This window comes from Xiphophorus hellerii, unplaced genomic scaffold, assembly GCF_003331165.1.
Source record: "Xiphophorus hellerii strain 12219 unplaced genomic scaffold, Xiphophorus_hellerii-4.1 PGA_scaffold_37__1_contigs__length_38988, whole genome shotgun sequence".
In the NCBI taxonomy this organism is placed as follows: domain Eukaryota; kingdom Metazoa; phylum Chordata; class Actinopteri; order Cyprinodontiformes; family Poeciliidae; genus Xiphophorus; species Xiphophorus hellerii.
The window spans coordinates 28,923-38,988 of record NW_022587612.1 but is presented as its reverse complement, the minus strand read 5'-3'; the positions used below and the strand labels follow the sequence as shown (position 1 = coordinate 38,988).

At 38.3% G+C, this 10,066-nt stretch overlaps 1 long non-coding RNA gene across 1 annotated transcript; it reads right to left on the bottom strand.

The window, feature by feature from the left end:
* Positions 1–5,936: 5,936 nt before the first annotated feature.
* LOC116716397 (uncharacterized) lies at positions 5,937–7,727 on the bottom strand. The gene is made up of 2 exons (XR_004338452.1): positions 7,664–7,727; positions 5,937–6,911 (listed from the first exon to the last, which is right to left on the bottom strand). It is a non-coding gene; the product is annotated as an uncharacterized LOC116716397 (long non-coding RNA).
* Positions 7,728–10,066: the final 2,339 nt, after the last annotated feature.

Here is a 10,066-nt window from a genome sequence, read left to right as displayed (position 1 = left end):
TACTGTATATATATAATGACATTAAAGTGTCATTATTACGACACTTTTAATGTCATATTTAATAGTGTGAGGCATTTTAATTATGACAATTAAAATTAAAAGGCCTCACACCTTATATATATTAACTTATATATTAATTATATATATATAATATTAATATATATAATATTATAATCTAAAAATATATAATATACTATATATATAATGACATTAAAATTGTCATTATTATGACACTTTTAATGTCATAATTAAATGTTTGAGGCCTTTAATTATGACAATTAAAATTAAAAGGCCTCACACCTATATATATATATATATATATATATATATATATATATATATATATATATATTATATATATATATTATATATATATATATAATGTCATTATATACAGTATGTATATATATATATACACTGCCTGGCCAAAAAAAAAGTCGCCACCTGGATTTAACTAAGCAAATAGGTACAAGCCTCCTATTGGATAAGTACTGCATAGGCATCTTTCAGCTGGCAACAAGTTATTTAACCCCAGCTGATGCAATGAGTAACTCCTCATTTCTTAAACAACCATGGCAAAAGACACATCCTGTGGTCGTGGAAAAGACGTTAGTCTGTTTAAGAAGGGTCAAATCATTGGCATGCATCAAGCAGAGAAAACATTTAAGGAGATTGCAGAAACTACTAGAATTGGGTTAAGAACTGTCCAACGCATCATTAAAAACTGGAAGGATGGTGGGGAACCATCGTCTTCCAGGAAGAAATGTGGTCGGTAAAAATCCTGAACGATCGTGATTGGCGATTACTTAAACGTTTGGTCAAATCAAATCGAAGAAAAACAACAGCAGAACTCAGGAGTATGTTTAATTGTGAACGCAAAAGCATTTCCACACGCACAATGCGAAGGGAACTCAAGGGGTTGGGATTGAACAGCTGTGTAGCCGTAAGAAAACCTCTAATCAGAAAGGCTAACCAGAAAAAAAGGCTTCAATTTGCTAGGGAGCATAAAGATTGGACTCTGGAGGAATGGAAGAGGGTCATGTGGTCTGATGAGTCCAGATTTACCCTGTTCCAGAGTGATGGGCGCATCAGGGTAAGAAGAGAGGCAGGTGAAGTGATGCACCCATCATGCCTAGTGCCTACTGTACAAGCCTGTGGGGGCAGTGCTATGATCTGGGGTTGCTGCAGTTGGTCAGGTCTAGGTTCAGCAACATTGTGTGCCCAAAGAATGAGGTCAGCTGACTACCTGAATATACTGAATGACCAGGTTATTCCATCAATGGATTTTGTCTTCCCAAATGGAACGGGCATATTCCAAGATGACAATGCCGGGATTCATCGGGCTCACATTGTGACAGAGTGGTTCAGGGAGCATGAGACATCTTTTTCACACATGGATTGGCCACCACAGAGTCCAGACCTTAACCCCATTGAGAATCTTTGGGATGTGCTGGAGAAGGCTTTGCGCAGTGGTCAGACTCTCCCATCATCAATACAAGATCTTGGTGAAAGATTAATGCAACACTGGATGGAAATAAACCTTTGACACTGCAGAAGCTTATTGAAACAATGCCACAGCGAATGCGGGCTGTAATCAAAGCTAAAGGCGGTCCAACAAAATATTAGAGAGTGTGACCATTTTTTGGTGGTGACCTTTTTTTTTGGCCAGGCAGTGTATATACTGTATATATATAATGACATTAAAAGTGTCATTATTATGACACTTTTAATGTCATAATTAAAAGTTTGAGGCCTTTAATTATGACAATTAAAATTAAAAGGCCTCACACCTTATATATATTAACTTATAATATATATATATAATAATATATTAATTATATATATTATATATTATATTATTATATAATAATATATAAAAATTATATATACTGTATATATATATATATATATATATATATATATAGCTGGTTGGATAGCTCAATAGATAAGGCATCAGTATATCAGTATAGTCTGGGTCCTTAGGCAAGACCGTTCAAGCTACTGCCTACCTCATACCATGAGAGACACAAAAATGCATAACATGCCGGCTCAGACGTCGCCCGGCCAAACAAGGTCTGCGTCAGGTGTTGGGGAACCAGAGCACCTTGATGACAAATGGGCTACTGGAACAAGACGGAAATGGGCGAGAGATGAAAATGTGGATCTGTTGGAATGCTACTACTCAAGTAACCCTAATCAGAGAGGTTACATGCAAAGACTGGTGAAGGAATGGTTACTTCGACATCCCCAGTCAACACTAAGCGCTAAACAACTAGTAGCTCAGTGTTCCAACATCCGCAAACGGCAACTGCTATCACAACTTGAGATTGACGAGATACAACACAAATGCTACGGCAAAAAGGAGGAACCTGGATGTCAGAACTGTGACATGTAGTTAAGTCCCCACCCAGTCAGGGGATACACGGCCCCCCGAATCAGAGCGAATCAGAGCTGAACGAGACGGCTGCTGACCTGAGAGAGAAAATCATGACCCGAATGACAACCAGACCTTCTCGGCGCCAATTACAACGGCTGAGTGAAGTACCATCAGAGATCATTGAGAATGTGAATGCAGCATTGAATATTATACCATTGAATAGCAATACCAAGCGACTGCAACATCAGGAAAAAGGAGCACGAGAAACTAGAGAAATACCAGGGCCTCAGGGAGGAACTGGAGAGGGCCTGGAAGGTGAAGGTCATCGGGGCCCTCGGGGCAGTCACCCCCAATCTGGACCAATGGCTACAACAGATCCCAGGAACAACATCAGACATCTCAGTCCAGAAATGCAGTCCTTGCACAGCCAAGATACTGCGCAGAACCCTCAAGCTCCCAGGCCTCTGGTAGAGGACCTGAGCTCAGAGGATAAGAGGATAAGAGCGGGTGGTTCTTATCAGAGGATAAGAACCACCCGCTCTTATGGGTGGGTGAGAAGGGAATTTTTTTTTTATATACTGTATATAATGACATTAAAAGTGTCATAATAATGACAATTAAAAGTGTGAGGCCTTTAATTATGACAATTAAAAGGCTTCACACCTTATATACATTAATTTCCCAAATCTCTCTGGAGTCACTTAAATAATGTCCAACTAAAGAACAGAACAGAATGTTAGGATGTTTCTGTGTGAACAAAAAGGTGTTTGGTACTGAAACTATGACAGGCCCACTTCATGAACTGTGAACTGAAATAGTAAAACTCGACTCATCATGTCTACTTTTCTATAAATGGACAAACATTCTTGTAAAAAAGGCCAACAGCCGCATAATGTTCAAATAAAAATAAGGGTAATTAAATTTCTAAGTATGATTTTCAAATAAAGTTCAGGTTAATGACTAGTTTTCACTAGTCATTAACCTGAACTTCTACCTTGATAATAAACTGGTTTTAGGTTTATTAATCCTATGAATTTAGGAAAAAGTTCTTCAATGACTTTAAATGCAGTTTTGAGTAGATTTGATTTTAATTTCTGGGAGAGCAGATCACACCAGGACTGTCTCTCCACAGCTGCTTGTGTCTCATTAATGTTGGCAGGTATGATGTGATCTTGAGATTCTGTTTCAAACTGAGTTTATACACCTCTGGAAAACATTTAAAGTTTCTCTGATTTGACTCTTTATAGGTATATGTTTGAGTAAAATGAATATTGTTTACTCTATGAATTACTGACAACATATTTCTTCATTCTGTTTGTGAATGTATGTAAATAAGCAGTTAGATTTAGAAAACTGCACCAGCAAATATCTTTTCATGGGTCTTAGCCTTACTGGGGGCTAAGCACCCCTAAAAGTCAGATCCTAGACTGGTTCTGACTTTTAGGTCTGATCTAAAAGTTCAGACCTGAATGAGTGACATCATTCATTCTGTGGAAAAACAGATTGCTCTTATGGATGCAGTAGATGATGTTTTTAAAGAGCGATCCAGTCAGGAAATGTCAGTAAAACGTTTGTTTGTTCAATGCCATGTGGAGCCTGAGATCTCATACTTTGATCTCAGGCCTTATTATTATTATTATTATATACTTGGGATCATGGCTCAGATTGAATACACCAAAAAACTTGAAAAAGTAATTGCCTTACACTGAAGAGGATTTGATCTTGATAATGTGCATTTCAAGAAGCCAACCACAGACAAGTGAGCTGTTGGCTCCAGATCTGTTGGCTCCAGATCAGCAGGATTCATGTCATGAAGTAACTTTTTCACTCGCCAGACATTGAACCAACAGAGAACTAGATTACATCACAAGTGGTAAAAAACCAAGAAATGTAGATGACTTGTTAAATAGTACAGCTCTGGAATGGAATCCATCTCTGATATTTAGCAGTGTATATCAATGGGGTCAACTCCATACACTTCATTCATTTAATCATAGAACAAAGTGATTACACAATTAATGAGTAGTACAGGGACGCTCGCTATTATTCAGTTTATAGAGTGAAAGGAGTTTTCCTGACTTTTTTTTTTCCCCCATGTTTTGATTTGAAACAGAACAGATCAGAGGTGGGGACTCGAGTCACATGACTTGGACTCGAGTCAGACTCGAGTCGTTAAAATCACGACTTGAGACTTGACTTGAAAAAATGCTCAAAGACTCGGACTTGACTTTGACTTTCATGCCATTGACTTGGGACTTGACTCGACTTGAAGCTGTTTACTTGAAAAGACTTGATATTTTTTACTCAAAGTCTTAAAATTTAAAACACATTATTTATAAAGTGGCGTCATTAATTAATTTCACTCATTCCGTATCAATATGCGCAGACCGTCACTATGTTTTTCCTCTCTCCTTATGTATGTATGTGTACGTAGCTGCAGCACAACCAATCAAATTAACAGGATTTGGACGTTTAAAAAAACGCGGCAAAGTTACAGAGCTCAGGGAACGAAATAGAAATAACCGCTCGAATATGCTTCCGCGAGTAATTTCTTTTGGCTACGTAGGTTATGAACTTTCGACTAAAAAACGAACTGCAACTTGTAAAACATGCAAGAAGAGAATATCGGATGGAGATGCCACGACGTCCAACTTTGTCCGGCATTTGAAGCTTCACAGAGATCGGTAGGTGGCACTTTTCTTTTGCTGTAAGATAGTTGACTTTAGCTAACTTCGGGTTAGCATGTGTACTCCGGGTTAAATTGGTGATGATTTACCATAAATCCGGTCCTTCAAATGCCTCCACAAATAATGTGCACCGTGTTAGCTCAGGAAGCCGGTGGATAGTGAGCGGGGCTCCGGAACAGAAAGCAGATTCTGGACCTGAACACAGGGAACAGAGTCTCTCTGTCCCATCATGATGATGAGCCGGGTTTAGTATCATCTAAGGATGGTTGGTGTATTTGAAGACATCTACGTTGGGAAATTATATTGACAATATATTGTTTTGACAGGTCAGAGAAAAGAGGAAAAAACTGCTGTTATGGTTCTTTGTATTGTGCTGTGGAAATGTCAGCATTTTCGTCTTTTTTGATTGAATATCAAGTTTAACAGAACTGGGCAATAAAGTGGTCCAATTTAAAAATGTTTTTTATACTTTGTGTTCAGCTACACATGTTCTATCATTTGAGATAAATACATATTTTAAAACGAACAAATGGTCTATTATTTGAATTTTTTGTATAATTGCAAATTATTAAAAAAAAAATAAAATAAAAACGACTCGAAATGACTTGAAATTAAAGGTTCCTGACTTGAGACTTGACTCGACTTTTGCCTGTCTTTACTTGAGACTTGACTCGGACTTGAGGACAAAGACTTGAGACTTACTTGAGACTTGCAACACAGTGACTTGGTCACACCTCTGGAACAGATTCATAAAAGCTATAAGGATTCAAAATTTACTCAAATTTAAGATTTACACTTATTTTAAATAAAAGTACCGTATTTGCTATATCAATGTATCATGAGATAGTAAAAGTGGTATTCATTAGACGAAAGATAGAAAAACTGGCCTTTATTTAGTCTTTTTACATATGGCTTTAGCTTTTCTTTTATTACAAATAAGTTTTACAAAACGATTCTGAGGACTTCTGAATCAAGCAGAGGTGGAAAACAAAAAAACAAAAACAAAACTAAGAGGCTGACAACAATGACGCGTTTGCCATCAGATGCCCCCAACTTTCAGCATGACTGCGGCTGAAAGACAGCAACCGGCCGTAAAAAAAAAAAAAGACAGCAAGAGAACATTTTGTCGACACACGGCAGCAAAACGGACGAGACGAACAAGATGGACAGAGGTGGTGACATTTTTTTTTCCCCCAGAATCACAGGAAGAAAAAGCAAGAACCGCGGAGTCGACGCGAGTCCCTTTCCTGTGCCTGACGAGGCTCATTTACATCACGACAGTTTACATCTCGTAGAGCTTCCAGCCGCTGGTCTGAAACCACCGACATCAGAGCAGGTTAAAAGAAGGCCGGTTCACCCCGTTCGGCCCAGTGTTGAGAAACAGTTACTCTCTGCACAGTGAGCGGCGCTCGTCAGCCGCCGCCACAGATTTCTAAACTTCATCAGTATTTTTCCTACAGGTCTAAGGACTAAATTACAGCTCCTTCAGTTATTTGATTCAGTGGAATTAGAAGACATTATCAGAAAGATCAAATGCATACATAGAAACCATCAACACCCCATCACATTAGATTGCACTGCATTAAAATTTCACTTTTCAAGGATCCACCAAACTGGCACATGATGTGTATTTAAAAAAAAAAAAAAAAGTTGTTTTCGGACACGTTTTTTTTTTTTTCCTCCCTCCTGGTAAAGTTCGTCAACGGCGACCGTCGTTCCAAATCCCTGTCAGAGAAGGTGTTGCATAAGCAGGATGTGAAGTCTCTTGCATACGGAGGCGTCTCATGTCTCTCTCCTCGCCTTCTTCTTCTTCGCAGGTTTGGGCACTTGGCTCTCTTCGATTTTTTCTGTGGAAACGAGGCAAAGAACACCTTCAACGCATGAGGCAGAAAATTTAATCATGGAGAACTAGTCGTTTTGAAAAGTTGAAGCACAATAGAACTCTTGGATTACCAAAAAAAAAAAAAAAACAACTTTCTGTGATTTTCTTTTAGTTTTGCAATTTTTTGGGAACAAGTCTGACTTTTCAGCATTTAAAATGCCTAATCCAAGACATTTTGTACTTGCCTGACCAAATTACCCCGACTCCTATAATGAGCTCAGCAGATGAGCAGTTCCACCAGGTGTTTTGCTAATTGCTGCTGGCTAGTCTGAAGGAGCTGAGTGGAGAGTTGTAAAGGAGGGCCGCTCTGTGAGGCAGAAAGCTGGAAACTGAGGAGGAGCTACGTCTTAAAGGCGGAGCTAAGTCCTGCCAGGTGTTTGGCACAGGTGAATGGTTGCCATGGGAGATTAAAGTATTTATTGAAAATTTATGAAAGAAACACTCCAGATACGCTATAATGTAAAACAAAAAAAAATAAGTTGATTTATGATGATACTGTCCCTTTAATAACTCTTATTAATTGTCTTACAACTTTTCTTTTTTACCAAATAGAAAAATTAAAGCAAAATAGATTTTTAGTTGTTTACTTTGATAACAAAATTTACTGATTCGTTAGTTTTTACTTAGAAAAAGGTATGGACTACACTGCAAGTATAATCAAAACATGCCTGAACAGCGCCCCCTTGAGAAGCATTGGACCAAGTGCGACGTTCTTACTTTGCTCTGTCGAAGCAGGAAGGTTGTTCTGCTTGTAAGCGGGCTCTCCATCGGTTGGCTTTCTGTATAGCAAAAATAAATAAATAAATATATATATTACTGTATATTAGAAATTCAGACTAGAAATAGAAACAATAAAGGTGCGTCGCATCGGTCAAGCAGAAAAGGGATGAACCTCAGTTTTTGGGTCACTCACTGTTCCTTTTACCTCACATCACACTCAGCGTAACAGAGGAAAACCAATAACTGGTGTTAAACTAAAATAAGAGCTTGGTACAATCAGATAAAGCACCGGCGGTACTGGAACAGTTCACCGAGACAACATCTTGCTCGTCATGTGAATCAATAACTTATTCTCCAAGCATTTCTTTAATAACTGCAGCTATGAGTCATCCAGTGATCAACATCTGGTCCAGAAAATACGTCCCTTTGTTTGCAGCGGCTAATTTACCTGAATGTCAAGAGAGCTGACAGAATCAGTACCTGAGAATGTTGAAACACCAAAAATGAAAGGTGCGACTGCAGACCATGATATACAATTAATCTCATTTGTATTTAGACAATTACAAAAAAAAATAAATCACATTGATTAAAAAAAACGTATTCTTAGCAATTTTTTTTTTCAATCTGATTTGAAAGTATATTCCTATATTGTTCTTTAAGTGCCATAAATTTAAGGAGAAATAAGTGTGATTACATTTTTTTTTCCAATAATAGAGCAACTGGTTAAATAAGACTCTATTTTGTGTTCCAGCTAATCTGGACATGTTGCGCGCTGGATTGTTGGTGGCTATTAGCTATGTTTGCTACTAGCGGACAACAAATTTAGCTAACATACAGCAACAAGTTACTTTTAACTTCTAGTCTTTGGCTCCTGGTGATTTTAAATCCATTAGTCACCTTAACATTCGTTTAGCAGAGCTTTACTTTCAAACAAGTGCAAAGCAAACATCAGGGTGTTAAAAAAAGCCGTTTCCAGTTTCCTTAGTCTCTACAAAAATATGTAGTTGCCATTAATTATATATTCATAGAGTAGATAATCATAAGTCCTAATAAAAATAATATTTTTATTGATTGTGTAGCGTGGTCTTCGTTGACTGTATTAGTTTTCTTATTGAGTAAAATTAAAAGATGATCTCAGATCAGTAAACAATAACAGTCCGAAACTGCATTGACGTTCTCTCTGACTTTTAGTGTTTGTCCAGCCTTGGCACTGAAAACCCCTCAGATAAATAAATCACATTAAAAGTGTTCTAGTTTTCGTGTGTGTTTCAAAAGAAGAGGTGACACTGCACCAGCTGGAACGCAGCCAGCCTTACAGGGTGACTCGAATCCGGGGGACTTTACAGTCATTCTGAATCAGGGAATCTGAATGAATGCCATGTGGTGCCGGTAAACTCCGGCCAAAACGAGACCAGAGCACTCCTGGGCTAAGACGATTTATCTAATTCTTTGGACAGATGGAAAGTAGGTTTGCATGACTGTGATTTGGGGATGTTAAAGTCACACAAAGGTGTTTACTGTCCACTAGTTAGAGAGGTCGTCTAGCAAAACAGTCAAGTGTCGCCTTAGTTTCACAGAGAAAACCATAAAGTAATCAGAAAATCTAGCTTCAAACAGAGCAGGAACAACCCTTACCTTATATTATATTAATAACACTTGTCGATTAATTCATCTGACAGCAAAAAGTACCAAAGGCGTACTAGATATAGTGCCTTGCAGCAATATTAATACCCCTTAAATTTTCCCATATTTTATGTCACAGTACAAACTTCAATGTATTTCGCAGGGTTTTGTATGAGTAGACCAGGTAGTGCATAGTAGCGTGTTGGGTGGAAAACAAACTGTGAAGTTCTACTTATAACTTTGTTTTTAGGATACTTACTGGCATCATCCATGACATCCAGGTCATTGGCCAACTCGGCACTGGTCAGATGATACTTTTCTGGATCACTGAGGGCCGTGAGCAGGATGAGCAACACCACGGCATTGATGAGCTTTAGGGACACAGGACATACGGGTAAGAAACGGGCAAATTACAGTGGAGCTGTAGAACTTAAAATGCACACATGAACTCTAGGTGTTGTGCAGGACGTAAAGTCGATGTTATAAACACAGGAACGTTAAAGGTCTGCTTGGAAATTTGTGTTTTTGGTGCAACACAATCTCTGGCTTGTGCAGTTGGTTATGCTGATGACTCATTCATCCCTATTGATGGGGTGAAGCAACGGAGCATTCTTCGCATTCAATAGGCAACCTGACACCAAACCTGCTACCTGAAGAGACCTGCTGCTGATTTATTAATAGCAGGCAGAAAAAGGATTTTTCCACAGGCCCTTTAAAGTGACTTCAAAATGCTGCTGAGTTTTTCCCTCGTTTTCAATTAGGAGACAATAACCCGGA